At 38.3% G+C, this 14,509-nt stretch overlaps 1 protein-coding gene across 6 annotated transcripts in view; it reads right to left on the reverse strand.

Annotated features, from left to right (window-relative positions):
- MTFR1 (mitochondrial fission regulator 1) overlaps window positions 1-14,509 on the reverse strand; it is a 56,431-nt gene that overhangs the window by 8,247 nt on the left and 33,675 nt on the right. The window lies entirely within an intron of this gene.

Raw genomic sequence — 14,509 nt, forward strand, 5'->3', positions numbered from 1 at the left:
CCCCCTAGTTCTCACTTTAGTAGATAATACTTTCCCACTTAAATTATACACATTTCAGGATCCAAAAGTTTTAAATGATTTTAAGTTTGTCTAAAAATGTTGCCATTCAGGGGTGCCTGGGTGGCTCAGTGGGTTAAAGCCTCTGCCTTCAGCTCAGGTCATGATCTCAGGGTCCTGGGATCGAGCCCCGCATCGGGCTCTCTGCTCAGCAGGGAGCCTGCTTCCCTCTCTCTCTCTCTCTGCCTGCCTCTCTGCCTGCTTGTGATCTCTGTCTGTCAAATAAATAAATAAAGTCTTAAAAAAAAAAAGTTACCATTCAAGTAAGCTGAAGTTCAAATCCCATGAACATTTACTCTTCAATATCCAGAATTAGAACAAGATAATATGACAATTTGGATTAAGAGATCAACTAATCAACTATAAATCATGTTTGAACAGCTTACTTCAAAATATCTTCTTGCCAAAATGAATTGAGAGAATTAATGAATACTGAACAGCAACTGCAATGTTAAAAAAAAAAAAAAAAAAAAAAAAAAAGAAGTTACTGCATCTCCCCAAAACCCCTACAGATCAGTTTTTCATTTTGATTTTCTACTGAAAATTAAGGACAAAACACTCATTATTGTTCATCTTGAAAACAAGTGTGCCAGGATAACAGGAAAAAAGTTTAGTCCTTTAGGAAAATAATTTAATAACAGTGTCAAATCATCTGTATTTTAGGTCTATCCTATTTTTATAAATTTTTTTTTAAAGATTTTATTTATTTATTTGACAGAGAGAAATTACAAGTACACTGAGAGGCAGGCAGAGAGAGAGAGAGGAGGAAGCAGGCTCCCTGCTGAGCAGAGAGCCCGATGCGGGACTCGATCCCAGGACCCTGAGATCATGACCTGAGCCGAAGGCAGCGGCTTAACCCACTGAGCCACCCAGGCGCCCCCTATTTTTATAAATTTGATGATAAAGACTTTTCATTTCCTTTGTGAAATATGTTAATAGTTATGACCATACACAGTAATTATAGTAAATGTCGAACTTTAAATGTGGATTTTTAGAAGCTGAAAAAGGAAAGTAAACCTGAAATGATTATGTCTTCTCAAAACCACAGAAAGATTTGACATTTATAGGAGCGCAAAAACAAAAAAAGCCAAGATGCTGTTGTGCAATATTCTTGTGTATGGAAAATAATTAGATTTTATGAAATTCTCAGACATGTTCCTTCCTTTAAAAATGCATACACCCTGGGGCGCCTGGGTGGCTCAGTGGGTTAAAGCCTCTGCCTTCGGCTCAGGTCATGATCCCAGGGTCTTGGGATCAAGCCCCACATCGGGCTCTCCGCTTGGCGAGGAGCCTGCTTCCTCCTCTCTCTCTGCCTGCCTTTCTGCCTCCTTGTGATCTCTGTCTGTCAAATTAATAAAATCTTTAAAAAAAAAATGCATACACCCTTTCCCACAGACATGTTCTATAAGACATCTGACAAATAATTCATTCTCAGAACCAATGTGTTCTGCCATCCTTCAAAGGGCTAGTAAAAGCTACAATATAGAGGCAGAATTAAACCAAATGAAGAGGGGCGCCTGGGTGGCTCAGTGGGTTAAAGCCTCTGCCTTCGGCTCGGGTCATGATCTCAGGGTCCTGGGATCGAGCCCCACATCGGGCTCTCTGCTCAGCAGGGAGCCTGCTTCCCCCTCTCTCTCTGCCTGCTTGTGATCTCTTTCTCTCTGTCAAATGAATAAATAAAATCTTAAAAAAAAAAACAAATGAAGAAAAATGATCTTTTCTAAAATTCTTATGTATAATTCTGAGAACTGTGAAAGAAACAAAGCAAATATAAAACAAAAACAACAAAAAGAAGGATCAAGTATGGAGGTCCCAAAAGCAGAAGACAAATCATGATTATCTCTTAAAAACCATTTTCTGTACCCCAACTTCTTCTACAGGTGAGATTTCTACCTTTTTTGAGTTTGGCTCCAAAATGCCTTTTGGCAAGCTCCTGTTCAGAGTAGCACTGCACAAGAGTTTTCTAGCTCTCGGGGCGCCTGGGTGGCTCAGTGGGTTAAGCCGCTGCCTTCGGCTCAGGTCATGAGCTCAGGGTCCTGGGATCGAGTCCCGCGTCGGGCTCTCTGCTCAGCAGGGAGCCTGCTTCCTCCTCTCTCTCTCTCTGCCTGCCTCTCTGTCTACTTGTGATCTCTCTCTGTCAAATAAACAATAAAATCTTTAAAAAAAAAAAAAAAAAAAAAAAAAGGGCGCCTGGGTGGCTCAGTGGGTTAAGCCACTGCCTTTGGCTCAGGTCATGATCTCAGGGTCCTGGGATTAAGTCCCGCATGGGGCTCTCTGCTCAGCAGGGAGCCTGCTTCCTTCTCTCTCTCTCTCTCTCTCTGCCTGCCTCTCAGTGTACTTGTAATTTCTCTCTGTCAAATAAATAAATAAAATCTTAAAAAAAAAAAAAAAAGTTTTCTAGCTCTCTTATTTCTTAAATGATATTATCAAGGGCAGCCACTTTGGGGGGTACAACTTAGATAAATACGAAGGGCTTTTTAAGCTTGCTAACCATTTCAAAGAAAATTCTAAATTAAATATAACACACCTCTGAAGTCCTTTCTATCACACAGTTAATGAAACATCAAAATCTGAGTTCATGTTAAGTTAGCCATTGCCCTATGAAAGATGATATTCCTAGGATGATTGTTACTAACTCTCCAACACCTTTTTAGTTTAGAGAATAGCCCAGAAAGATAAAAATATACTCTCTTGTCAATGGGACCCAGGGAGGGGGTTAAAGCAGCAATTTAGTTCCCTGAAAACAAAGTCTCTTTCCAAAGTGCATAAGTAGCTGAATAGACAACTGAACCAGGAAATTATTTCCAGAGGCAAGTAATCCATTAAAGGATCTATAGTGGGGAGTAAGGCAGGACTTTTGTAAGGCTACAGACCCAGATGACCATTTCTTTTTTTTTTTTTTTTTTAAGATTTATTTATTTGACAGAGAGAGATCACAAGTAGACAGAGAGGCAGGCAGAGAGATAGAGAGCTCCCCGCCGAGCAGAGAGCCCAGTGCGGGACTCGATCCCAGGACCCTGAGATCATGACCTGAGCCGAAGGCAGCAGCTCAACCCACTGAGCCACCCAGGCGCCCCCCAGATGACCATTTCATTAGCTGTTTTAGACTCTGTTCCTATTTTGGCATTTTAAAAGCTGGACCTTCCTAAAAGTGATTATTTAATAACATTAAATCCATGTATTTAATGCAGTACTGACTGTAGCATCTTATTCATGTATATTATCAATTAACATCTAGTGTCAATTAATTAAAATTAAAATAGGAATGAGTAACAACTGCTTTTTGCTATGCTGTGAATAGGAAACAGTCTTGCTCCAGTCTACAAAGGTTCCTGGTCTACCCTCACATCTGTGGAGCTGTGGCAAACCAGCCAGCTTGCATGATGAGTCATCTCCTTTGGAATCTTAATCAAGGTCCTCCTCTATGAGGTCAGAGTTCCTCCCCAACACTCCTTGAACAACGCATTCCATTCTATACTCACACTGAAATTTGAAAAATTAAACTGGATATCTTTGGTCAAATCCTCAATCTCACTTTGCTATCCTTATATTGCAGATTTTTATAAATATGTTCATCTTGGTCATTAGATTATAATCAGTCTGGTAAGCAAAGGGGCTACCTTTAATACTTTCAAGTCTTATGAACCTATAAATTTGCATTTGCTGCATACTCATTTTGATATGTATGTGACACTCAGAATCAAGAAGGTACAATTAGATTAATATAAACAACAGATATTGAACTTGAAATATTCCAATATTCCTTAAATAATATTCTTCTACTCCAAAAGCTACCAAATACTTGATGACAATATGTTGTCTACTAAGAAGCCACAGAGATTACAGTCTTTAAATTTCATCACACATAATCCAAATGCTATGCTGTGTACATATCTAAAGATACACATTCTCCTTAGGCTACTATTATGAAAGAAAACAAATGGATTATTATTTTTTTAAGATTTTATTTATTTATTTGACAGACAGAAATCACAAATAGAGAGGCAGGCAGAGAGTGAGAGAGGGAAGGAGGCTCCCTGCTGAGCAGAGAGCCCGATGCCATGCTGGATCCCAGGACCCTGGGACCATGACCTAAGCCAAACGCTGAGGCTTAACCCACTGAGCCACCCAGGCGCCCCAAATGGATTATCTTAAAACAAGACTGTCAGTTATACTGATCCTTTCAATGAATCTCAATGCTTCTTATAATTCTTTCCAATTCTGAGGCCATTCTCCTAATTCAAAGGGAAATGAAAATGTGTATAGAAGAGAAAAAAATGAGGCCTTACTCTGCATGCTACAGTGCTAAGTTGTGATAAGTTCTTTTATGTTATCTTCTAAAATTCTCAAGACAGGGTTTTTTTTTAAGATTTTATTTCCCTGACAGCGAGAGACAGAGCACCAACAGGGGGAGAGGCAGAGGGAGAGGGGGAAGGAGAAGCAGGCTCCACACTGAGCAGGGAGCCCAATGCCATGCAAGTTCTATCCCAGGAGCCTGGGATCATGAGCCAAGGCAAAGGCAGACACTTAACCAACTGAGCTACCCAGGTGCCCCTCAACACAAGTATTAATTCTTCTAATATTAAGAAAAAAAAAACAAGTTCTGTGCATTTGAAAAAAATCATTTGTACAATAACTATGAAGGGCTCTTATATAGCTATTTTCCCAGAGAAAATACTGTGACAGTTTAATGGTTAATAGAAATGTCATTAACAGGGGTGCATGGGTGGCTCAGTGGGTTAAGCCTCTACTTTCAGTTCAGCTCATGATCCCAGGGTCCTGGGATCCAGCCCCGAATTGGGCTCTCTGCTCAGCGGGAAGCCCGCTTCCTCCTCTCTCTCTGCCTGCCTCTCTGCCTACTTGTGATCAAATAAATCAATAAAATATTTTTTAAAGAAATGTCATTAACATAAATTTGAAGGGAGAAAGAAGAAACAAGTATCTCAAATAGCTCTGGCTTTCAAACAAATACAAATATGAGAGGCAAAGAAACACCCAAACTGAAATATATAAGTTCTTGAATCTACTCTCATTCATAAGGTCTTTAAGATTTAAGTTACAAGGGACAGGCTGGCTCAGTTGGTGGAGCATATGACTCTTGATCTTGGGGTAGTAAGTTTAAGCCCCACTCAGGGTATAGAGATTACCTAAAAATTAAATCTTTTTTTAAAAGAAAAGATTTAAGTTATGCTTTAAAAAATTTTTTTTAATTTTTTTATTATTTATTTGACAGATCACAAGTAGGCAGAGAGGCAGGCAGAGAGAGAGGAGGAAGCGGGCTCCCCGCTGAGCAGAGAGCCTGATGCGGGGCTCGATCCCAGGCCCCTGGGATCATGACCTGAGCCAAAGGCAGAGGCTTTAACCCACTGAGCCACCCAGGCACCCCTAAAAAAAATTTTTTATTACATAATTTCCATCTATAATTTGTCAAAAATCAATACAAAGGGCAATATAGCACCATACTCAAAAGAAAAAGTCTGTTTAATTTTCCTAATCATGTAGGCCGTATCACTAACCCTGTAACCATGGCCATCGGCACTACACCACCTTTGCAACTCCCTCCCTCTAGAGCACCATTCAAATCCAGCTGGGTTTCCTCTGTTTCTTTCTTAATGTGTTCAAGTTCAGATTACCTTTACCTACAGTACTTCCAGGTACCTTTTCAAAGACCCTTTAGCCAATTATTTTCAACATCACAGGCCAAATCCATTATTCAGATCCATTATGCCAATTCAGTTACTATTATCACAATCCCCATTAATAGCTACCCCATGTCATATCCTCTACAAACATGACATTTTTGTTAAAAGTCCTTTAGAGACTTCTCTTTCTGGGAGGATGGAACAGACTAGTTTTCCCTATTCTTCCTCTAACTAAAACTAAAACCCCTAGACATTATACATAAAACAAATGTAGATGACTGAAAGCTTGGGAAGAAAGAATGAATGGGACTTTGGGATTCAAAAAAACAATGTAGGAGTGAGTGCCCCAACTTTTTCTTTTGCTTCATATATCCCAGACTGGTTGCTGGAGTAATGGGTGACCCAGAAATGTCAGCGGATGCAGGGGAAAAAAGCCCAACAAAAGCCTGCTCTCCCAGCCAAAGGACCAAGAAAAGGGTAGGCTCCCAAGAGAAAGAAAGCTATATAAAAGCTATATAAAAAATAACTGCTATATATATATATAGCTTTTATATAAAAGCTATATATTAAAAAAAACTATATATATAAAAGCATATATATATAGCTATATAAAAGCTATATAAAAATAACTGCTCTAGGAGCACCTGGGTCGCTCAGTTAAGTGTCTGCCTTTGGCTCAGGTCATGATCCCAGGGTTCTAGACTTGAGCCCTGCATCAGGTTCCCTACTCAGAAGGGAGTCTGCTTCTCCCTCTTCCTCCCACTTGTGTTCTTTCTCTAATAAATTAATAAAACCTTTTAAAATAATAGTAACAGAGGCACCTGGGTGGCTCAGTGGGTTAAAGCCTCTGCCTTCGGCTCAGGTCATGATCCCAGGGTCCTGGGATCGAGCCCTGCATCGGGCTCTCTGCTCAGCAGGGAGCCTGCTTCCTCCTCTCTCTCTCTTCTTGCCTCTCTGCCTACATGTGATCTCTGTCAAATAAATAAATAAAAATCTTTGAAAATTAAAAAAATAATAATTAAAAATTAAAAATTAAAAAATAGTAATAAAATAACTGCTCTACTCCAAACATCACAGAAAGCACTGTGGTCCCACCTTATCATGCAACAAAGGCTAACTCCCATCCTTACTAGGCTGTAAAAGCGGTACCTCATACTCTGCAGGATGCTGTCACAGAAAGTAGGGAGAAGGAATGTCACAAGGGCATCCTCCCCTCATAGTATAGTGGAGATAATGTGGGGAGCCTCAAATTACACCCCATTCAGCAATAATGAGGCACTCACATCTGCCTGCTGGGATGGTGTCACAAGAGGCCTTGTGGAGAGCTGGAGCTCCCAACAACACCCTCAGGGGTGAATGGAGGCATAATGGGGAACCTGGATTTCTACTCCCACCTGGCAGAAGTAAGGTGGTACCTACTCTTTCCCAGCCAGAGTGCTATTAGTGAAAAATAGCTATAAAAACAGGTTTAGGGGCGCCTGGGTGGCTCAGTGGGTTAAGCCGCTGCCTTCGGCTCAGGTCATGATCTCAGGGTCCTGGGATCGAGTCCCGCATCGGGCTCTCTGCTCAGCAGGGAGCCTGTTTCCTCCTCTCTCTCTCTCTCTCTGCCTGCCTCTCTGCCTACTTGTGATCTCTCTCTGTCAAATAAATAAATAAAAATCTTTAATAAAATAATAAAAAAAAAAGAACAGGTTTAGATCTAGAAAATATCTAGGTTTCAATCAAAAATCACTCTTTGTATATACAAAGAAACCTAAAGAACATAAAATGAATGAAAAAGACAACAGATGCCAACTCTGAGAAGATAAAGATGTTAAAATCTGACATAAAGAAGCTATGATAAAAAGGTTACAATGAGCACTTATCAGCACTCCTGAAACAGTCTCAGCAAAGCAAAAGAAAATATAAAGAAGAACCAAATAACAATTTTAGAACTAAAAAGTAAAATAACTGAAAACACAGTGGATAGGATCAAAAACAGAATGGTGAAGACAGAGGAAAGCATCAGTGAATCTGGAGACAGAACAAGAAAAAATTAACCAATTTGAAAAGCAAAGAGCAAACAGACTAGGAAAAAATGAACAGTCTCAGTAACCTGTATGACTATAAAAGATCTAATATTTGGTTTATCAGGGTCCCAGAAGAAAAGGAGAAAAGGGGCCAGGCTGAAAAAGTACTTAAAGAAATAATGGGCAGGGACGCCTGGGTGGCTCAGTCGGTTAAGCTGCTGCCTGCCACTCTGCCTGCTCGTGTTCTCTCTCTCTGACAAATAAATAATTAAAGTCTTTAAAAAAAAAAAAAAAAAGAAAGAAAGAAAGAAAGAAAAAGAAATAATGGGGCAGACAACTTAAAGAAAATATTTACAGAAATAATGACAAAAGACATAAACTTGGAAATTCAAGAAACTGAGTGAACCCCAAACAGGATAAACACAAAGAAATAAATGCCAAGAAACACCTTACACAAAGTTCTGAAAATCAAAGACAAAGGAAAAATTTTTAAAGCAACTAGAAAGAAAGGGTACCGTACCTATAGGGGAAAACCTCTTTGAATGACAAAGGACTTCTCACCTGAACATGGAGGCTTCCAGAAACTGGCACATTTTTCAAGTACTAAAAGAAAATAACTGAACTCATCATATCCAGCGAATATATCCCTCAAAATTGGGGAAATCAAGGGTTCTCAAATGAAAGGGAAAAAAAAAAACTAACTAAAAAACAAAAAATAGAGCAAGCACACCCAACCTAAAAGAATAGCTGAAGGAGCTCTATAAACAGAAAGAAAGCAATATAAGTAGAAACCGCATCAGGCAGAAAGAAAAACACAGCAAATGTGGGTAAACAGATTTATTTTCTTCTCTTTCTAAATTATGTTTTCTAAATTATGTTTGATTATTGAAGGAAATATACTGTATGATGTGATTCTAAATGTTTGCCCAGGAAACCTAAAATTATAAACATGGGAGGGCACAGGGACATAAAGGAGAAGACCAACTGGTAAAATGACAATACCAGCAGAACATGGTAAGTTAGGTATATACAATGTAATACTTAGATCAACCACCAAAAGAACTTTACAAGGAGACACACTTAAAAACATAAATCAAAAATGGATTCCAAAAAAATGTTTAAGTACTCCACAGAAAAGTATAAAAAAAGGGACCTGAAGAGAAAAAAAGTAGACTCATATTCTAACATAAAAATTACATAAACATAAATGGCTTTTTTTTTTTAAGATTTTATTTATTTATTTGACGAGAGATCACAAGTAGGCAGAGAGGCAGGCAGAGAGAGAGGAAGGGAAGCAGGCTCCCTGCTGAGCAGAGAGCCCGATGCGGGGCTCGATCCCAGGACCCTGAGATCATGACCTGAGCCAAAGGCAGAGGCTTAACCCACTGAGCCACCCAAGCACCCCCATAAATGGCTTTTATATATACCAATTAAAAGAGAGATTGGAAGAGTGGATTAAAAAATTATGACCCTGATATCTCAGGGTCCTGTGATCGAGTCCCACATTGGGTTCTCTGCTCAGCAGGTAGCCTACTTCCCTCTCTCTCTCTCTCTGCCTGCCTCTCCATCTACTTGTGATCTCTCTCTGTCAAATAAATAAATAAAATCTTAAAAAAAAAAATTATGACCCAACAGCATGCTGTCCGCAAGAAACTCGCTTCAAATGTAATGACACAGACAGGGTGAAAGTATACAAACAGAAAAAGAAAATGATCTGAAATAGAGAGGGACATTAAATAACAGTGAAATGATAAGACATAGCATTTCTAATGTGTACTCACCAAACACACTTCAGAATATGTTTTTTTCAAAAACCAAAAACTATTAAAACAGAAAAGAGACACACACACACACGCCCACAAATATAGTTGGATCTCAACACCCCCTTTTCAACAACTGTAAGAACAATGAGGAAGGATAGAAAAAAATTCAACAATGGGATCTATTTGACATTTACAGGGTATGCCATGCATAATATACTTCTTTTTCTCAAGTAACCAGAGAATATAAACAAAAATGGCCCATATCTGGGACCACCGAAATAAAAATTCAACAAATTTAAAATGGAAGTATACAGCATGTGTTCTCTGGCCACAATGGAGTAACAGCAAAATTTCCAAGTATCTGGAAACCGAACAAACTTTAAAATTATTCATAGATCAAAGAAGACATCTCAAGGGAAATTTAAAAGAAAATACAGTGAACGGATTTTTAAAAATATACTGAATATACTGAAACTTGTAGGGTGCAGCTAAAGCAATGCTGAAAGGGAGATTTATAGCACTAAAATGGTTTTACAGTAGTCTCCCCTTATCCATGGGGAAATATGTTCCAAGACCTCCATGTAAGCCTGAAACTTTGGAGAGTACTGGATGTTATATATAGTATGTTCTTGCCTATACATATATATCAATGATAAAATTGAATAAGTTAGACACAGTAAAACAGTAAAAATAACTAATAATAAAACACAACAATTGTAACAATGTGCTGTAATAAAAGTTACATGAATGTTATCTTGCTCAAAATGTCTTATTGTGAGGCATCTGGGTGGCTCAGTGGGTTAAAGTCTCAGCCTTCGGCTCAGGTCATGATCCCAGGGTCCTGGGATTGAGCTTTCTGCTCAGCAGGGAGCTTGCTTCCCCCACCCCTGCCTGCCTCTCTGCTTACTTGTGATCTCTGTCAAATAAACAAATAAAATACTTTAAAAAAAAATGTCTTACTGTACTGTACTTACCCTTATTGTGGTACCAGATGATAAAATGCCTACATGATAAGATGAAGTGAGGTAAATGTAGAATTAATGCAGAATTATGCTGTTACTGACATTCTGACAATATGTCAGAAGGAGGATCATCTGCTTCTGGACCACAGTTGACTGTAGGTAACTGAAATTGTGGAAAGTAAAACTGCAGATATGGGGGGACTACTGTATTAGAAAAAAGGAAAAGCCTCAAATTAATAAAGTAAGCTCGCACTTTAAAAACCTAGAAAAAGGGCGCCTGGGTGGCTCAGTGGGTTAAGCCACTGCCTTCGGCTCAGGTCATGATCTCAGGGTCCTGGGATCCCGCATCGGGCTCTCTGCTCAGCAGGGAGCCTGCTTCCTCCTCTCTCTCTCTCTCTGCCTGCCTCTCTGCCTACTTGTGATCTCTCTCTGTCAAATAAATAAATAAAATCTTAAAAAAAAAAAAAACCTAGAAAAATAAGAGCAAAACAAACTCAAAACAACCAGAAGAAAATAGAAGAAATCAACAAAATTGAAAACAGAAAAATGAAAAGAGATTCTTTGAAAAGATGATTCTTTGAAAAGATGAATGAACTTTGAAAAGATGAAAAGAACTGACAAGTAAAAAAAAAAGAGAAGGTACAAATTAACTAGTATCAAGAATGAAACCGAGGATACAACTACCCACCTTGTAAACATCAACAGGATAAGGAAATGCTATGGATAATACCACACACATAAATCTGACCACTCAAATGAAATGGACCAATTCCCTGAGAGGCACAACCAAGATTTCACCCAAATGAAACTGATAGAACAGTTCTGTAACTTGGAGAAAAACGAATTCATAATTTTAAAACACACCAAAAACAAATCTCCAGGCCCAGATTTCACTGGAGAAAACTACAAAATATAAATCAAAGGAGCACACTTAAACATAAAGCAGAACTATTAAAAGAAAAAAAACCATGTCCCAACAAAACTGAGAAATCAGACAGGCTATGCCAATCCTGTCCTACACGGAAACAGATAATGAATGAAATCATGCAAAATGGATCAGTTCAAGCCATAAGGCACATTCATGAGGGTTTCTTCCATTATAAGACAGGGATATATAGACATGTTACCAGAACAAATGAAGAATCAGGAAACTATTGAAAGTTTTACACATATGCCTCAAATTCACTGGATGGGGCATACTGAAAGTAACAAAAGGACAGAAAAGAAAGACTCTGGATTGCTGTGAATTCCGGGGATAGTCACAAGGAGAGACTGGCTACTTCAGGACTCCTCAAGGAGTAAATGAACTGGACATTGAAAATTTGTTTACTGGGGCACCTGGGTGGCTCAGTGGGTTAAGCATCTGCCTTCAGCTCAGGTCATGATCCCAGGGTCCTGGAATCGAGTCCCATATCGAGTCCCAAGAAGCAGGGAGCCTGCTTCTTCCTCTGCCCCTCACCCCATTCTAGCTCTCTCTCTCTCAAATAAATAAATGAAATATTTTTAAAAAAGAAAAGGTGGGGCCAGCTTGGGGCCAACTGAAAAGCTCAGATGAATCACAACATATCATTAAATTTCCAAAAGGCCATGAATTTAAATAACCCCTTAAACTAAATTAAGCAATGTGAGGTTCTCTGTGACAGTGGAATATTTGTCCCTTCACCATGTCATTATAATGTGCCTATTTTCTTATATCACCCTAGGCTCCATGCTGTTTTTGTTAATATCACTGAATATATAAAAACACTGATTGAGGATAGCAGAGTAGCTAAATGCCTTTAAAGTTCTCTAGTTGTCTTTATTTTTCTCTTATGACAATGTCCTTTTTTACTTTGATCATTCACAGAAGTGTGAAAGCGCTTTTCTTAAAAGTTCATGGCATTCCTTCGTAGAAATGAAGTAGCTTCTGTCTTTAACCAGTGATGATTTCTGACAGAAAAAAAGGGGGGCGGGGCATGGAACACCAGTTTACCATCTCCGTGATTTTTTTCAAACACATAATGCTTTCTTCAGACCCTGTTTAAGATTTGCCAAAAGCAGTGGAAATAGACTGTTTCTCTCAATAAGTTAACATTTTGTTTCTTTTCATTTGTCTTAACCTAACTTGCAATCTGTACTCAAAAGCAAAATAATTTTCCACAGGAAATAAATATTCTTTATGGTAGTTTACTCTTTATACTATTAATGGCCCGTGCTGTAGAGAAGGTGGTGTCTGGGAGGGAAAACTTCCCATCATTCCTCCTCATTCTTTTGGTTGGTCTAATAATTGAAGGACAGATTTTAAAAAGAGTGAGAGAGAACCTGCAGACTCTCACACTGACCGCAAAAGCATGACCCATAAAAGAAAAAAATTGCTAAATTGGACATTAGCAAAATTAAAAGCTTTCGCTTTGGGAAAGACTATTAAGTAGATGAACAGACAAGCTTTCACTTGTCCCCATATATGTGGGAGAAAGGTTTACAAACTACGTATCTGACAAGGACTCGTATCTAAAATAAATAAAGAACTCTTGGAGTGAACTCCAATTAGAAAATGGGGATAAGACATGAAGAGAACACTGTATCCAAAAGGATAATAAAGATGGCAGATAAACTCTTGAAAAGTTGTTCAACATCATTAGCCATTAAGAAAACACAAATGAAAACCACAATGATATACACAACTTCAAAACTACCAGATTGGCAAGAAAAAAGAATGACAACACCAAAGACTAGTGAGGCTGGACCTGGATAAGCCACACATTACTAGTAGGAATGTAATTGTCAGTTTCTTAAAACGTAAAAATGCAACTACAGTTGACTGAGATGACCCGCCAATTGCACTTACAGGCATTCATCCCAGAGAAATAAAAATTTATATTCACTCAAAATCTGGTTCACCAATGTTCATAGCAACTTTATTGACTTTTATCAATGTCAAATCCTGCTTGTGGTATTGTACCAATTTTGCTGGATGCTGCCACTGGAAAAAAATTAGGTAAAGAGTACTGGAAAAAAATAGGTAAAGAGTATAGGAAATACAGAAAAGTCTCTGTAAAATTTCTTACAACTATATATGAAGAATCTATTACTATCTCAAGATAAAAAGTTTAAAAAAATAAAATGAACATCTTTAAAAAGAAAGGCTCTTTACCTGCTAATCCTGCAATACCTGGTCTCTGTTCATCTATAGTTATGTCCTCACTTCTACTTGTCATTCAAATCAAATTCCTTCTTTGCTCTTGGATTACTTGATTCTTATTTTATCCAGCTAAAACCATTCAAATGAAATTACTCTTGCTAAAGTCAATGACAATCTTCCAACTGCAAAACAAAATTGAAACTTGCTCGTTTTTTTAAATTTACCTACCCTAGTATTTGACACTCATAATTAGTTCTCCCTTCCATGAAACCTTCCTACCTCTGCTGGTTGTCCTTCCTCAGCTTTACTGTCCTCTCCTCTGAGAAGCCTTGCCAAACCTCTCTCATCCCACAGGGACCTTCTGTATTTACTTAACTTTATAGTACTGACTTCCTTTTTAATCTCCTCTAGCACAAGAAATATTCCTGGAAATCAGTGTCTTGTTTTATCTCTGTATCTTTGAGGCCTAATAAGAATGAAAAGTTGAAATATGCTGCACAACTGTTCATTAGACTGAAGCATAGTCAATAATTCGTTCAGACTCTTTCAAATAAATGGAAGCATCTAACTCTTACACAGTCTGTCCTTTGAAACAAAACTCATCTTGACTTAACTTTTAGGAAGCATTCTCCAGTAATTATACCAATTCCCTACTAAGAATCACAAGTTCCTCTGCCCCAATAAAACCTCTGCCCCCCCAAAGTAAAAATTACTTACCTAAACACATTTATGATAGTTCCTTTTCGTTTAATATTAAACTCCTGAAGGGCAGGCAATTCTATGATTCATAGAGACTTAAGACAGTTATATGTCTCTAGGAACTCTACAAATACTGAGTCTTTAAAATGAACAGAAAATAAGACTGCTTAAGAAAAACAATGGGCTTAGTTACCAGAGATCAAATTACTAAAAGGAAATACTGCAAATATATCACCTTTTAAAATAATAAATACTG

This window comes from Mustela nivalis (genome assembly GCF_964662115.1).
Source record: "Mustela nivalis genome assembly, chromosome: 2".
Lineage (NCBI taxonomy): Eukaryota > Metazoa > Chordata > Mammalia > Carnivora > Mustelidae > Mustela > Mustela nivalis.